Raw genomic sequence first — 13959 nt, forward strand, 5'->3', positions numbered from 1 at the left:
CTCTTTGCCGTGGTTGCTGCAGGAGTTGTCGGGATACTCTTTGGGGTGTGCGGAGGGAGCATGTACCGCTCCACCATCTCCCGTGGGAACTTAGCTTCCAGGTCGGCTTTTAGCTGCCAGTATGCGGAGTCCTCACCTACCAGGGATTGCCTAGCAGGGACTTCCTGAACCTGGGGAGCCTTGTCTGCTCTGGCCTTGCAGGCCGGGGTAAATGGTACGTCAGCCTTGTCTTGGCGGGCCGCGCCCGATATGGCGGCGGCCTGGTCTTGGCGGGCCGCGCCCGATATGGCGGCGGCCTGGTCTTGGCGGGCCGCGCCCGATATGGCGGCGGCCTGGTCTTGGTGGGCCGAGCAGGGCATCACTGCGGCGGCCGGGTCTTGGTGGGCCGAGCAGGGCATCGCTGCGGCGGCCGGGGCTTGGCGGGCCGAGCAGGGCATCGCTGCGGCGGCCGGGTCTTGGCGGGCCGAGCAGGGCATCACTGCGGCGGCCGGGTCTTGGCGGGCCGAGCAGGGCATCGCTGCGGCGGCCGGGGCTTGGCGGGCCGAGCAGGGCGTCGCTGCGGCGGCCTGGGCTTGGCGGGCCGCACCTGGCGTGGCTGCGGCCTGGTTCAGCGTCGCCGCGCCGGGCGCCTCTTCAGGGACCGCGGGCGTGGCAGTAGGGGTCGGGGCACTTGCGCTAGCCGGGGCATCACTCGACTCACCCATCGTTGGCAGCATCGGGGTCTGAGTTGTCACCGCCCGATCTGGCACTCGGTGCGCGGCTCTCTCCTCGTAGGCCCGAACCGCCGCGGTCATCCATAGGAACTCCTCGCGTCCCTCTCTGATCAGCCTTCCGACCCTGGCTTCTAGTTGATCGCAGAACTCGGCAAGCTCCCGACACCACCAGGCAGCGGAGCCTGGCTCTGGATCTCTGCTCTCAGACGCCATCTTCATTAGCAAGCTGCTGGCTTCTCTTCTGCTCCGCCGTCCCCGGACGCTTCCGCTCTCCTCGCTGGCAAGGTCAGAACTCTCCAGGGGATCTCTGGGTAGCCACACCTCTTCGTGGGCGGTAACTTCTCCCAGCGCGGGCTGCTGTTGTTTTTCAGCGCGCTTTTCATGGTGGCAATATGGCGGCACTTCCAATTTTTCAAGCGGACCGCCCAGGCACATGGTCACCTGTCTGAACAGGTCTAGTCCTTATCCTGTTCGTGACGCCATTTGTGAAGCCCCACAAGTGTTGTGTCGGTGTCGGTGCATTACCTTCAGGGACTCCACATTGCTGGATCTCCGTCACTGGTAGGAAATCTTCTGTTTGATCGTGACGCCACTCTCAGTATTGCGGCCAGTAGGGACCGCCACTGCAGGTTGAGGGTCGCCTGGGGCTGATGGTGTGTGCAGTTAGTTGGAATAGCCTCCTGAGAGTGAGGCAAGCCCCAGGGCCCTGTGTAGGTGCGTAGTACCACAAGGCGCAGAATGACTCAACACAGGCAGGATGTCTTTCAGGGTTTTTACTCACAGTTGATGGCAGGGTGAGTAACCCGGGCGTAGCTGGGATGAACCAGATGGGAACCAGGTATCCTTCAGGCTGACTTTATGAGGGTGACTACTGACTCGCCTTCCTTAGCCCTTGGTGGTTTGGGGTAACCCCGACTTTGAGTCCCTATGGGGGTCACCCAGGGAAGATGCTGCAGCCTCTCTCCCCCTTTTGTTTGCCGTTTGCTTGTTCCCCGGACCAGGCCACTCCAGCTGCTTGCCTCCTGTGACCTATGGGCCCTAACTGTGGTTACGTGGCTGCGGCTTTTGTGGTGTTGTGGTGTGGGCTTTGAGAGCCCCACACCGGCAGGTTTAGCAGAAGAAAGCTGGATCTATCTTCGCTTCGGGATCTGCCGCCCGGTTGGGCCTGGTGCTCTCTAGCAGTCTCCTTACTTCCCACTCCGTGCTCTCTCTCTAGCTGAAGCTGGCTTTCAGGTAGCACTCCTAGTTGACCGTTCTCCCCCGTCGGTAGCCACTGCGCGGGCGCTGTTAGACAGCATCAACCCCACAGGTCTGCTCCTCACTGAGCCCTCTGGAGTTCTCCTTCTAACTGACTCACTGCTCCTCCTCTCCTGTTCTTGCCTACGCCACCTAGCAACAAGACTCTCCACCACACCCCTTGAGAGGAGATGGAGGCTTTTGACCCCCTGCCACTATTCCAGTGGAGGTATAGGCTTTGCCCCCTCCTGGGATCCCCAGGGGTCCTCTCAAAGGTACATGTGTGAGACCTGATCACTATGCGCCTGTGTTCCACACCCCTGTCAGCCATCTGGATTACCTGTATTGTACTGTCCCCAGCATGGGTGCAGTACTCAGTGGTGCCTGACCAGGTCAGGGGCGCCACACTGTCCTTGTCCCCCTTTCGTGTTTGTGTCCCTCTAGTTCTATCTGTGCTGCCCAGTGCTGTCTATGTCACCACCAGTGCTGTCCATGCCCGGGAGTGCTGTCTGTGCCCCTCAGTGCTGTCTGTGCCGCCCCAGTGATGTCTGTGCCGCAGCCCCTCCTGTGGTGTATATGCCCCAGCCTCTTCTCCAATGTATATGCCCCAGCATCTCCTGTCATGTATACACCCCAGCCCCTCCTGTGATGTATATGTAGAACCCACGGGTCAAGGGGTTGAATACTCATCGCTGGGCCGGTGATGTTGGGTCTGGGATGTCACGGGTGGCCCTGCCCGGCTTTGTGGCCCTGAGGTGTACAATAAAGGGGGGGGATAGTTGGAGGATGATGGTGGAGGTTTGTCTCGTGACGCCACCTTCGGTACACGGCCAGGGATTAGCCGCCGCTGCTGTTGCTGTCCTCCGGGGCAGATGGTTGTAGCAGCTAAGATGTTTCTGGTCCCTACAGGTGGAGCGGGCACTGGAGAGGATGACGATGGTTGTAGTGATGGCTGGCGTCGAAGCGCGGGGCAACGGCAAGGACAGGCGAACACAGTCTCTGCGGGTTCAAGGTTTCTTTACTCACAGTTCTGGTCTACCCGGAAGATACCGGTCACTGCCGTGATAGGCCCCAGTCGATCCCGAATCCGTTGGAGTTCAGAACCGGTACAGTGGATGGTGGGCCCTTTCTCCTTGCGCCTTTAGAGATGGATCCTCGTGGCCTGAAGCTACTTGGGGACCCCGGTTCTTGAAAAGTTAACTCCCATCCCGTATGCAGGTGCTGCGGGTCCGTGGTGGGGCCTGACTTAGATCACAACTCCGGACCCTATGTAGCACTGTGCTCCGGGAACTATGGTGGCCAGAGGGACATACAATCCTCCTCTCCTGCAGATTTTGGTGATACAACGTGAAGTCTGTTCCACCCTAGAAGTCTGCACCCTGTTCCGCGCCGGTCCCGAGGGAGCAAAGAAGCTCTCACCTCGGCGATCGTATTGACTCCAGCATCGCACCAGAGCCACCGGTAAAACCTGTCCGCTCTCTTCGTCTCCTGCTGGAGAACTCTCTAACTGTGGTGTTGCTCCTAACTCCCCCTGGGGCTGCTCCTTCCCCGGTTCCCTGTCACTAGTGGGTGGCAGTCCCCCATGTCCTACCCTAGCCAATCCCCAGTGGGGAGGCCAACCTGGTTGTGTGTATGATTTGGTGTGTTGTGGAACCGGTACTGACTTCTTCTGGATCCAAGATAAGTACTGCACCTTAAGTGAGGTGCAGTACCCTGTGGCGACTGAAGCCTCAGGGGCACCACATATATGCACCATCCTCTCCTGTGATGTATATGCCCCTAGCTCCTCCTGTGATGGATATGCCCCTAGCTCCTCCTGTGATGGATATGCCCCCAGCACCTCCTGTCACGGTGTCTCAGTGGTTAGCACTGCAGTCTTGCAGCACTGGAGTCCTGGGTTCAAATCCCACCAAGAACAACACCTTCAAAGGAGTTTGTATGTTCTCCCCGTCGGGTTCTCCGGTTTCCTCCCACACTCCAAAGACATACAGTTAGGGACTCTAGAGTTTGAGCCCCAATGAGGACAGTGCTGCCATTGTATGTAAAGCGCTGTGGAATTAATGGCGCTATAAAAATGAATAACTATTATATATATATATATATATATATATATATATATATATATATATATATATATATATATATTATATCTATATATAAATATATATCTATCTATCTGTAATGAATATGTGAATATGTACCAACACCCCCTGTGATGTATATACCTCCAGTGTCACTTCTGATGTGTATACCCCCAGTGTCATCAGTAATTTATGACCCCAGTGTCTCCTGTGATTCTATGCCTCCAGCCTCTCCAGACTGAGACAAACTTGGAAAAGCAGTTGTGAGAAGCAACATGCTCAAAATCACTGAACATCACAGGTGCAGCAAAGAGAAGCAGCTCCGGCCATCACTGTAGGGGGTGAGATAATTCTTTGCCCAAATATAGCTGGGTCATTTTCAACTTGATCATTTTGCGCGGCTCCAAAGGTTGGTAGAAATGTTCAAATGGTGCCTGGCATAAAAAAGGATCCCCAGCCCTGATCTAGCCACTGGGATGTAGCCACAATCTATTAATTGTTGTCTCTAAACGTCTAAATAGTTCCCATATAATAAAGTTTATTCAGAAGGGAAAAAAAAAAATCTCCAACACCAATTATAGTTTCTCTCTGTAGGCTCCACTCCTTTCTTTGGCATACAAACACTAATACAAAATAATGACCAAATACTGATGTGTAAATGAGGCCTAATACAGTGACAGCAGCTGTAACCTTCCTGACCCCTCCCTCCTCCTCCACAAACATGGCGTCCTACATCCTAGCGACCATATTACTTGTAGTCTCTCAATAGAAGCAGAGAAAAAAAAGTGGTACTAACCCAATGTTCAATAAAAAATTATCTTTATTAATTTACATAATTAAACTTTAACAAGGAGTCCAAAAAAATGGGGTAAGCTATACCGCATACAACAGTACAGTAAAACGGACAGTGTATATTATACTGAATTGTACAAAAGTTTATTATAAACAATCATATAGGGAGTGACAATAATAACAATATTCACATGCTAACCTTGATTAGGCCATAGACAATTACATCACAATGAATTTTAACCCTAATTACTGTAATATCAGTATAAATAATTATGTACGTAACCTGATTCCAGCTGTGACTAATAACTATTGGGGGAATGAAGGTGTGACCTCATCATGGCATACAATTAAACCAGTGACTCAGACTATTTGTATCTTAATCGTAGTTTGAATCTATCTAAATAACTATCATGGGTCTTCCTCTATTAAACACCAGGTGAGGTGACTAACAAATTCCCCCCAGTCAGTCCCAAGATGCTCGGAATCAGTACTAACCAGTAGTCGTGATGGTGGTCACTTCCCAGCAGTCCCTGCGTGCGTTTCACCTCTTCATCATGGGGACATATCCCCTGATGAAGAGGTGAAACGCGCATAGGGACTAATTAGAGTTAAAATTCATTGTGATGTAATTGTCTATGGCCTAATCAAGGTTAGCATGTGAATATTGTTATTATTGTCAGTCCCTATATGATTGTTTATAACACACTTTTGTACAATTCAGTATAATATACACTGTCCATGTTACTGTACTGTTGTATGCGGTATAGCTTACCCCATTTTTTGGACGCCTTGTTGAATTTTAATTATGTAAATTAATAAAGATAATTTTTTTATTGAACATTGGGTTAGTACCACTCTTTTTTTCTCTGCTTCTATTGTAATTATAGTGGTCCCCTATACTTATGTGTTAGGTCTGAGTCTTTGACCTACTTCAAATGTTAAATTATAGTCTCTCATGTCTTAATTGGTCCTGTACAATAAAGTTTTATTCATATTTGGGGAAAAAAAAAGTAAATCGCCTATTGGCTGGCTGTAATCCCCGCCCAGTTTCCTAGGTAACAAGGCTCTGGACGCCGGTGGAAACTGCGCGATGTTTTTATTCAAAGTTAAGCGTGGAGCAGAGGAGACCCGTTCTGAGGTAACGGGGATTCCCGGGAGGGGCGGCCTGTACATGCCGGACACGGTCCCGCAGCTGCTGGGGGGCCACAACTGCCCACCGGACGCCCCCCACCGAGAAGCTGTTGTTTTTTTCTTCTCTCGGTGACAGGGAGCTGCGGGAGGGAATCCCTCGCTCAGTGTAGCGGCCGGTCACTGTGTCCCCTCCCCCTGCTGCCTCCCTCACTGCAGGATATTCCCTGTGAACGGAGCTGTGCGACGTCAGGGGAGATGTCTGCTGAGGGGTTTCCACAGGAAAATGGCGCCCAAAATCTTCCTGCAGGTCTTTGGTGCCGTTTTCCTGGGTGACATCCCGCACAGTGCGCACACTGCATCAGGGTGTAGGGGGAGTGATGGCGCTGTGTGGATGAGACTCTTCCTCTCTTGTCAGTTTAGCTGCGCGTGATTCCACATGGAATATCTCGTCAGACACCACCGTGTGCTTCCCGGCTCCGTGTAATGTGGGGTCCAGTGATGCAGACTCTGCTCCGGAGACATTTCTGGCAGTCGATGGTTACACAACCGTTCCCACTGTTACCACCATAAATGGTTCTTCTGTCTATATATCCACAAGTCTCCAGTGTGTGTGTGTGTGTGTGTGGTGCGCTCTGCTGTGTGTGTGTGTGGTGCGCTCTGCTGTGTGTGTGTGTGGTGCGCTCTGCTGTGTGTGTGTGTGGTGCGCTCTGCTGTGTGTGTGTGTGGTGCGCTCTGCTGTGTGTGTGTGTGGTGCGCTCTGCTGTGTGTGTGTGTGTGGTGTGCTCTGCTGTGTGTGTGTGTGTGTGTGGTGCGCTCTGCTGTGTGTGTGGTGCGCTCTGCCTGTGTGTGTGTGCTGCGCTCTGCTGTGTGTGTGTGTGGTGCGCTCTGCTGTGTGTGTGTGTGTGTGGGTGTGCTCTGCTGTGTGTGTGTGTGTGTGGTGCGCTCTGCTGTGTGTGTGGTGCGCTCTGCTGTGTGTGTGTGGTGCGCTCTGCTGTGTGTGTGTGTGTGTGTGTGTGTGTGTGTGTGTGTGTGGTGCGCTGTGTGTGTGTGTGTGTGTGGTGCGCTCTGCTGTGTGTGTGTGTGGTGCGCTCTGCTGTGTGTGTGTGGTGCGCTCTGCTGTGTGTGTGTGGTGCGCTCTGCTGTGTGTGTGTGGTGCGCTCTGCTGTGTGTGTGTGGTGCGCTCTGCTGTGTGTGGTGCGCTCTGCTGTGGTTTGTGGTGCGCTCTGCTGTGTGTGTGTGTGTGTGTGGTGCGCTCTGCTGTGTGTGGTGCGCTCTGCTGTGTGTGTGTGTGTGTGTGTGTGTGGTGCGCTCTGCTGTGTGTGTGTGTGGTGCGCTCCTGCTGTGTGTGTGTGTGGTGCGCTCTGCTGTGTGTGTGTGTGGTGCGCTCTGCTGTGTGTGTGTGTGGTGCGCTCTGCTGTGTGTGTGTGTGTGTGGTGCGGTGCGCTCTGCTGTGTGTGTGGTGCGCTCTGCTGTGTGTGGTGGCGCTCTGCTGTGTGTGGTGCGCTCTGCTGTGTGTGGTGCGCTCTGCTGTGTGTGTGTGTGTGTGTGTGTGTGGTGCGCTCTGCTGTGTGTGTGTGGTGCGCTCTGCTGTGTGTGTGTGGTGCGCTCTGCTGTGTGTGTGTGGTGCGCTCTGCTGTGTGTGTGTGTGGTGCGCTCTGCTGTGTGTGGTGCGCTCTGCTGTGTGTGGTGCTCTCTGCTGTGTGTGGTGCTCTCTGCTGTGTGTGTGTGTGGTGCGCTCTGCTGTGTGTGTGTGTGTGGGTGCGCTCTGCTGTGTGTGTGTGTGTGGTGCGCTCTGCTGTGTGTGTGTGTGTGGTGCGCTCTGCTGTGTGTGTGTGTGGTGCGCTCTGCTGTGTGTGTGTGTGTGGTGCGCTCTGCTGTGTGTGTGTGTGTGGTGCGGTGCGCTCTGATGTGTGTGTGGTGCGCTCTGCTGTGTGGTGTGTGTGGTGCGCTCTGCTGTGTGGTGTGCGGTGCGCTCTGCTGTGTGGTGTGCGGTACGCTCTGCTGTGTGTGTGTGTGTGGTGCGCTCTGCTGTGTGTGTGTGTGTGTGTGTGTGCCGGTGCGCTCTGCTGTGTGTGTGTGCGGTGCGCTCTGCTGTGTGTGTGTGCGGTGCGCTCTGCTGTGTGTGTGTGTGGTGCGCTCTGCTGTGTGTGTGTGTGTGTGGTGCGCTCTGCTGTGTGTGTGTGTGGTGCGCTCTGCTGTGTGTGTGTGTGGTGCGCTCTGCTGTGTGTGTGTGTGGTGCGCTCTGCTGTGTGTGTGTGTGGTGCGCTCTGCTGTGTGTGTGTGTGTGGTGTGCGCTCTGCTGTGTGTGTGTGTGGTGCGCTCTGCTGTGTGTGTGTGTGTGTGTGTGGTGCGCTCTGCTGTGTGTGGTGGTGCGCTCTGCTGTGTGTGTGGTGCGCTCTGCTGTGTGTGTGGTGCGCTCTGCTGTGTGTGTGGTGCGCTCTGCTGTGTGTGTGGTGCGCTCTGCTGTGTGTGTGTGTTGTGTGCGCTCTGCTGTGTGTGTGTGTGTGTGGTGCGCTCTGCTGTGTGTGTGTGTGGTGTGCGTGCGCTCTGCTGTGTGTGTGTGTGTGTTGTGCGCTCTGCTGTGTGTGTGTGTGTGTGGTGCGCTCTGCTGTGTGTGTGTTGTGTGAGTGTGTGGTGCGCTCTGCTGTGTGTGTTGTCGTGGTGCGCTCTTGCTGTGTGTGTGTGTGTGTGCGCTCTGCTGGCTGTCGTGTAGTGTGTGTGTGTGTGGTGCGGCTCTCTGCTGTGTGTGTGTGTGTGTGTGTGTGTGTGGTGCGCTCTGCTGTGTGTGTGTGTGTGTGGTGCGCTCTGCTGTGTGTGTGTGTGTGTGTGTGTGTGTGGTGCGCTCTGCTGTGTGTGTGTGTGTGTTGTGTGTGTGTGGTGCGCTCTGCTGTGTGTGTGTGTGTGTGTGTGGGTGCGCTCTGCTGTGTGTGTGTGGTGTGTGGTGCGCTCTGCTGTGTGTGTGTGTGGTGCGCTCTGCCTGTGTGTGTGTGTGTTGGTGTGGGCGCTCTGCCTGTGTGTGTGGTGCGCTCTGCTGTGCGTGGGTGCGCTCTGCTGTGCGTGGTGCGCTCTGCTGTGCGTGGTGCGCTCTGCTGTGTGTGTGTGTGGTGCGCTCTGCTGTGTGTGTGTGTGGTGCGCTCTGCTGTGTGTGTGTGTGGTGCGCTCTGCTGTGTGTGTGTGTGGTGCGCTTCTGCTGTGTGTGTGTGTGGTGCGCTCTGCCTGTGTGGTGTGTGGTGCGCTCTGCTGTGTGTGTGTGGTGCGCTCTGCTGTGTGTGTGTGTGGTGCGCTCTGCTGTGTGTGTGTGTGGTGCGCTCTGCTTGTGTGTGTGTGTGTGTGTGGTGCGTTCTGCTGTGTGTGTGTGGTGCGCTCTGCTGTGTGTGTGTGTGTGTGGTGCGTTCTGCTGTGTGTGTGGTGTCTGCTGCTGTGTGTGTGTGTGTGGTGCGTTCTGCTGTGTGTGGTGCGCTCTGCTGTGTGTGGTGCGCTCTGCTGTGTGTGTGGTGTCGCTCTGCTGTGTGTGTGGTGCGCTCTGCTGTGTGTGTGGTGCGCTCTGCTGTGTGTGTGGTGCGCTCTGCTGTGTGTGTGGTGCGCTCTGCTGTGTGTGTGGTGCGCTCTGCTGTGTGTGTGTGTGTGGTGCGCTCTGCTGTGTGTGTGTGTGGTGCGCTCTGCTGTGTGTGTGGTGCGCTCTGCTGTGTGTGTGTGTGTGGTGCGCTCTGCTGTGTGTGTGTGTGGTGCGCTCTGCTGTGTGTGGTGCGCTCTGCTGTGTGTGGTGCGCTCTGCTGTGTGTGTGCGCTCTGCTGTGTGTGTGTGGTGCGCTCTGCTGTGTGTGTGTGTGGTGTGTGCTCTGCTGTGTGTGTGTGGTGCGCTCTGCTGTGTGTGTGTGGTGGCGCTCTGGCTGTGTGTGTGTGGTGCGCTCTGCTGTGGTGTGTGTGGTGCGCTCTGCTGTGGTGTGTGTGGTGCGCTCTGCTGTGTGTGTGTGTGGTGCGCTCTGCTGTGTGGTGTGTGTTGTGTGTGGTGCGCTCTGCTGTGTGTGTGTGGTGCGGTGCGGTGCGCTCTGCTGTGTGTGTGTGTGGTGCGGTGCGCTCTGCTGTGTGGTGTGCGGTGCGCTCTGCTGTGTGGTGTGCGGTGCGCTCTGTGTGTGGTGTGTGCGGTGCGCTGTGTGTGTGTGTGGTGCGGTGCGCTCTGCTGTATGTGTGGGGGTGTTCTGCTGTCTGTGTGTGTGTGTGGTGCGGTGCGCTCTGCTGTGTGTGTGTGTGTGTGTGTGTGTGTGTGTGTGTGTGGTGCGGTGCGGTGCGCTCTGCTGTGTGTGTGTGTGGTGCGGTGCGCTCTGCTGTGTGTGTGTGTGGTGCGGTGCGCTCTGCTGTGTGTGGGTGTTCTGCTGTGTATTGCGGTGCGCTCTGTCACTGCAGACTTATGAATCCTGGGCACTGTGAGAACTTGTCCGTTTCAGAGCTAGGAATGACGGTCACAAGTATGCAATATGCAGACTCCCCGCTAGAATCTGACTAGAGGGTGTCAGCCTCGCTCAGTGCACGGATTCTGGTCAGGAGTCTGCATATTGGATACTTAAAGGGGTGGTTCACCCATTTTTTTGTTCTTTTCTCAATGAGTGTCACTTACCATTATAGGAGTTTTCTCCATTGGCTTCTATTTCCAGTTCTGGCACTGAGCGGCGCTATCCTGCACGCTCAGAGCCTGTCACACCTGTCTCCCCTCCCCCCCCTCTTCTCCCCCCCCCCTCTTCTCCCCTCCCCCCCTCTTGTCCCCTCCCCCCCCTCTTGTCCCCTCCCCCCCCTCTTGTCCCCTCCCCCCCCTCTTGTCCCCTCCCCCCCCTCTTGTCCCCTCCCCCCCTCTTGTCCCCTCCCCCCCCTCTTGTCCCCTCCCCCCCCTCTTGTCCCCTCCCCCCCTCTTGTCCCCTCCCCCCCTCTTGTCCCCTCCCCCCCTCTTGTCGTCCCCTCCCCCCCCTCTGTCGTCCCCTCCCCCCCCTCTTGTCGTCCCCTCCCCCCTCTTGTCGTCCCCCTCCCCCCCTCTTGTCGTCCCCTCCCCCCCTCTTGTCGTCCCCTCCCCCCCTCTTGTCGTCCCTCCCCCCCCTCTTGTCGTCCCCTCCCCCCCTCTTGTCGTCCCCTCCCCCCTCTTGTCGTCCCCTCCCCCCCTCTTTGTCGTCCCCTCCCCGCCCTCTTGTCGTCCCCTCCCCCCCCTCTTGTCGTCCCCTCCCCCCCTCTTGTCGTCCCTCCCCCCCTGTCGTCCCCTCCCCCCTCTTGTCGTCCCCTCCCCCCCTCTTGTCGTCCCCTCCCCCCCTCTTGTCGTCCCTCTCCCCCCCTCTTGTCGTCCCCTCCCCCCCTCTTGTCGTCCCCTCCCCCCTCTTGTCGTCCCCTCCCCCCCTCTTGTCGTCCCCTCCCCCCCCTCTTGTCGTCCCCTCCCCCCCTCTTGTCGTCCCCTCCCCCCCTCTTGTCGTCCCCTCCCCCCCTCTTGTCGTCCCCTCCCCCCCTCTTGTCGTCCCCTCCCCCCTCTTGTCGTCCCTCCCCCCCTCTTGTCGTCCCCTCCCCCCTCTTGTCGTCCCCTCCCCCCCTCTTGTCGTCCCCTCCCCCCCTCTTGTCGTCCCATCCCCCCCTCTTGTCGTCCCCTCCCCCCCTCTTGTCGTCCCCTCCCCCCTCTTGTCGTCCCCTCCCCCCTCTTGTCGTCCCCTCCCCCCCTCTTGTCGTCCCCTCCCCCCCTCTTGTCGTCCCCTCCCCCCCTCTTGTCGTCCCCGTCCCCCCCTCTTGTCGTCCCCTCCCCCCCTCTTGTCGTCCCCTCCCCCCCCTCTTGTCGTCCCCCTCCCCCCCTCTTGTCGTCCCCTCCCCCCCTCTTGTCGTCCCCTCCCCCCCCTCTTGTCGTCCCCTCCCCCCCTCTTGTCGTCCCCTCCCCCCCTCTTGTCGTCCCCTCCCCCCCTCTTGTCGTCCCCTCCCCCCCTCTTGTCGTCCCCTCCCCCCCTCTTGTCGTCCCCTCCCCCCCTCTTGTCGTCCCCCTCCCCCCCTCTTGTCGTCCCCTCCCCCCCTCTTGTCGTCCCCTCCCCCCCCTCTTGTCGTCCCCTCCCCCCCTCTTGTCGTCCCCTCCCCCCCTCTTGTCGTCCCCTCCCCCCCTCTTGTCGTCCCCTCCCCCCCCTCTTGTCGTCCCCTCCCCCCCCTCTTGTCGTCCCCTCCCCCCCCCTCTTGTCGTCCCCTCCCCCCCTTGTCGTCCCCTCCCCCCCACTCTGTCGTCCCCTCCCCCCCCTGTTGTCGTCCCCTCCCCCCCTGTTGTCGTCCCCTCCCCCCCCTGTTTGTCGTCGCGTCCCCATAGTCCCCCCCCTGTTGTCGTCCACTCCCCCCCCTGTTGTCGTCCCCTCCCCCCCCTGTTGTCGTCCCGGCGTCCTCCCCCCCCTGTTGTCGTCCCCTCCCCCCCCTGTTGTCGTCCCCTCACCCCCCTGTTGTCGTCCCCTCCCCCCCTGTTGTCGTCCCCTCCCCCCCCTGTTGTCGTCCCCTCCCCCCCCTGTTGTCGTCCCCTCCCCCCCCTGTTGTCGTCCCCTCCCCCCCCTGTTGTCGTCCCCTCCCCCCCCTGTTGTCGTCCCCTCCCCCCCCTGTTGTCGTCCCCTCCCCCCCTGTTGTCGTCCCCTCCCCCCCCTGTTGTCGTCCCCCTCCCCCCCCTGTTGTCGTCCCCTCCCCCCCTGTTGTCGTCCCCTCCCCCCCTGTTGTCGTCCCCTCCCCCCCTGTTGTCGTCCCCTCCCCCCCTGTTGTCGTCCCCTCCCCCCTGGTTGTCGTCCCCTCCCCCCCCTGTTGTCGTCCCCCTCCCCCCCTGTTGTCGTCCCCTCCCCCCCTGTTGTCGTCCCCTCCCCCCCCTGTTGTCGTCCCCTCTCCCCCCTGTTGTCGTCCCCTCCCCCCCTCGTTGTCGTCCCCTCCCCCCTCGTTGTCGTCCCCTCCCCCCCTCGTTGTCGTCCCCTCCCCCCCCTCGTTGTCGTCCCCTCCCCCCCTCGTTGTCGTCCCCTCCCCCCCTGTTGTCGTCCCCTCCCCCCCTCGTTGTCGTCCCCTCCCCCCCTGTTGTCGTCCCTCCCCCCTCGTTGTCGTCCCCTCCCCCCCTCGTTGTCGTCCCCTCCCCCCCTCGTTGTCGTCCCCTCCGCCCCTCGTTGTCGTCCCCTCCCCCCCCTCGTTGTCGTCCCCTCCCCCCCTCGTTGTCGTCCCCTCCCCCCCTCGTTGTCGTCCCTCCCCCCCTCGTTGTCGTCCCCTCCCCCCCTCGTTGTCGTCCCCTCCCCCCTCGTTGTCGTCCCCTCCCCCCCCTCGTTGTCGTCCCCTCCCCCCCTCGTTGTCGTCCCCTCCCCCCTCGTTGTCGTCCCCTCCCCCCTCGTTGTCGTCCCCTCCCCCCCTCGTTGTCGTCCCCTCCCCCCCTCGTTGTCGTCCCCTCCCCCCCTCGTTGTCGTCCCCTCCCCCCCTCGTTGTCGTCCCCTCCCCCCCTCGTTGTCGTCCCCCTCCCCCCCTCGTTGTCGTCCCCTCCCCCTCGTTGTCGTCCCCTCCCCCCCTCGTTGTCGTCCCCTCCCCCCTCGTTGTCGTCCCCTCCCCCCCTCGTTGTCGTCCCCTCCCCCCTCGTTGTCGTCCCCTCCCCCCCTCGTTGTCGTCCCCTCCCCCCTCGTTGTCGTCCCCTCCCCCCTCGTTGTGTCCCCTCCCCCCCCCTCGTTGTCGTCCCTCCCCCCCTCGTTGTCGTCCCCTCCCCCCCCTCGTTGTCCGTCCCCTCCCCCCCTCGTTGTCGTCCCCTCCCCCCCTCGTTGTCGTCCCCTCACCCCCTCGTGTCGTCCCCTCCCCCCCTCGTTGTCGTCCCCTCCCCCCCCTCTTGTCCGTCCCCTCCCCCCGCTCTTGTCCGTCCCCTCCCCCCCTCTTGTCCGTCCCCTCCCCCCCTCTTGTCCGTCCCTCCCCCCCTCTTGTCCGTCCCCTCCCCCCCTCTTGTCCGTCCCCCCCCCCTTCCCCCTCCCCTCCCCCCTCTTGTCCGTCCCCTCCCCCCCTCTTGTCCGT

At 59.1% G+C, this 13959-nt stretch overlaps 1 protein-coding gene across 3 annotated transcripts in view; it reads left to right on the top strand.

The window, feature by feature from the left end:
• The first annotated feature begins 5872 nt into the window (after window positions 1-5872).
• LOC142250597 (histone H3-like centromeric protein A) overlaps window positions 5873-13959 on the top strand; it is a 108907-nt gene continuing 100820 nt past the window's right edge. For all 3 annotated transcript variants that reach the window (XM_075322778.1, XM_075322779.1, XM_075322780.1), the window contains exon 1: window positions 5873-5960. The gene's annotated coding sequence lies outside the window, so the exon portion shown is untranslated. The remainder of the gene's footprint in view (window positions 5961-13959) is intronic.

Source organism: Anomaloglossus baeobatrachus, chromosome 9 (assembly GCF_048569485.1).
Source record: "Anomaloglossus baeobatrachus isolate aAnoBae1 chromosome 9, aAnoBae1.hap1, whole genome shotgun sequence".
NCBI lineage: Eukaryota > Metazoa > Chordata > Amphibia > Anura > Aromobatidae > Anomaloglossus > Anomaloglossus baeobatrachus.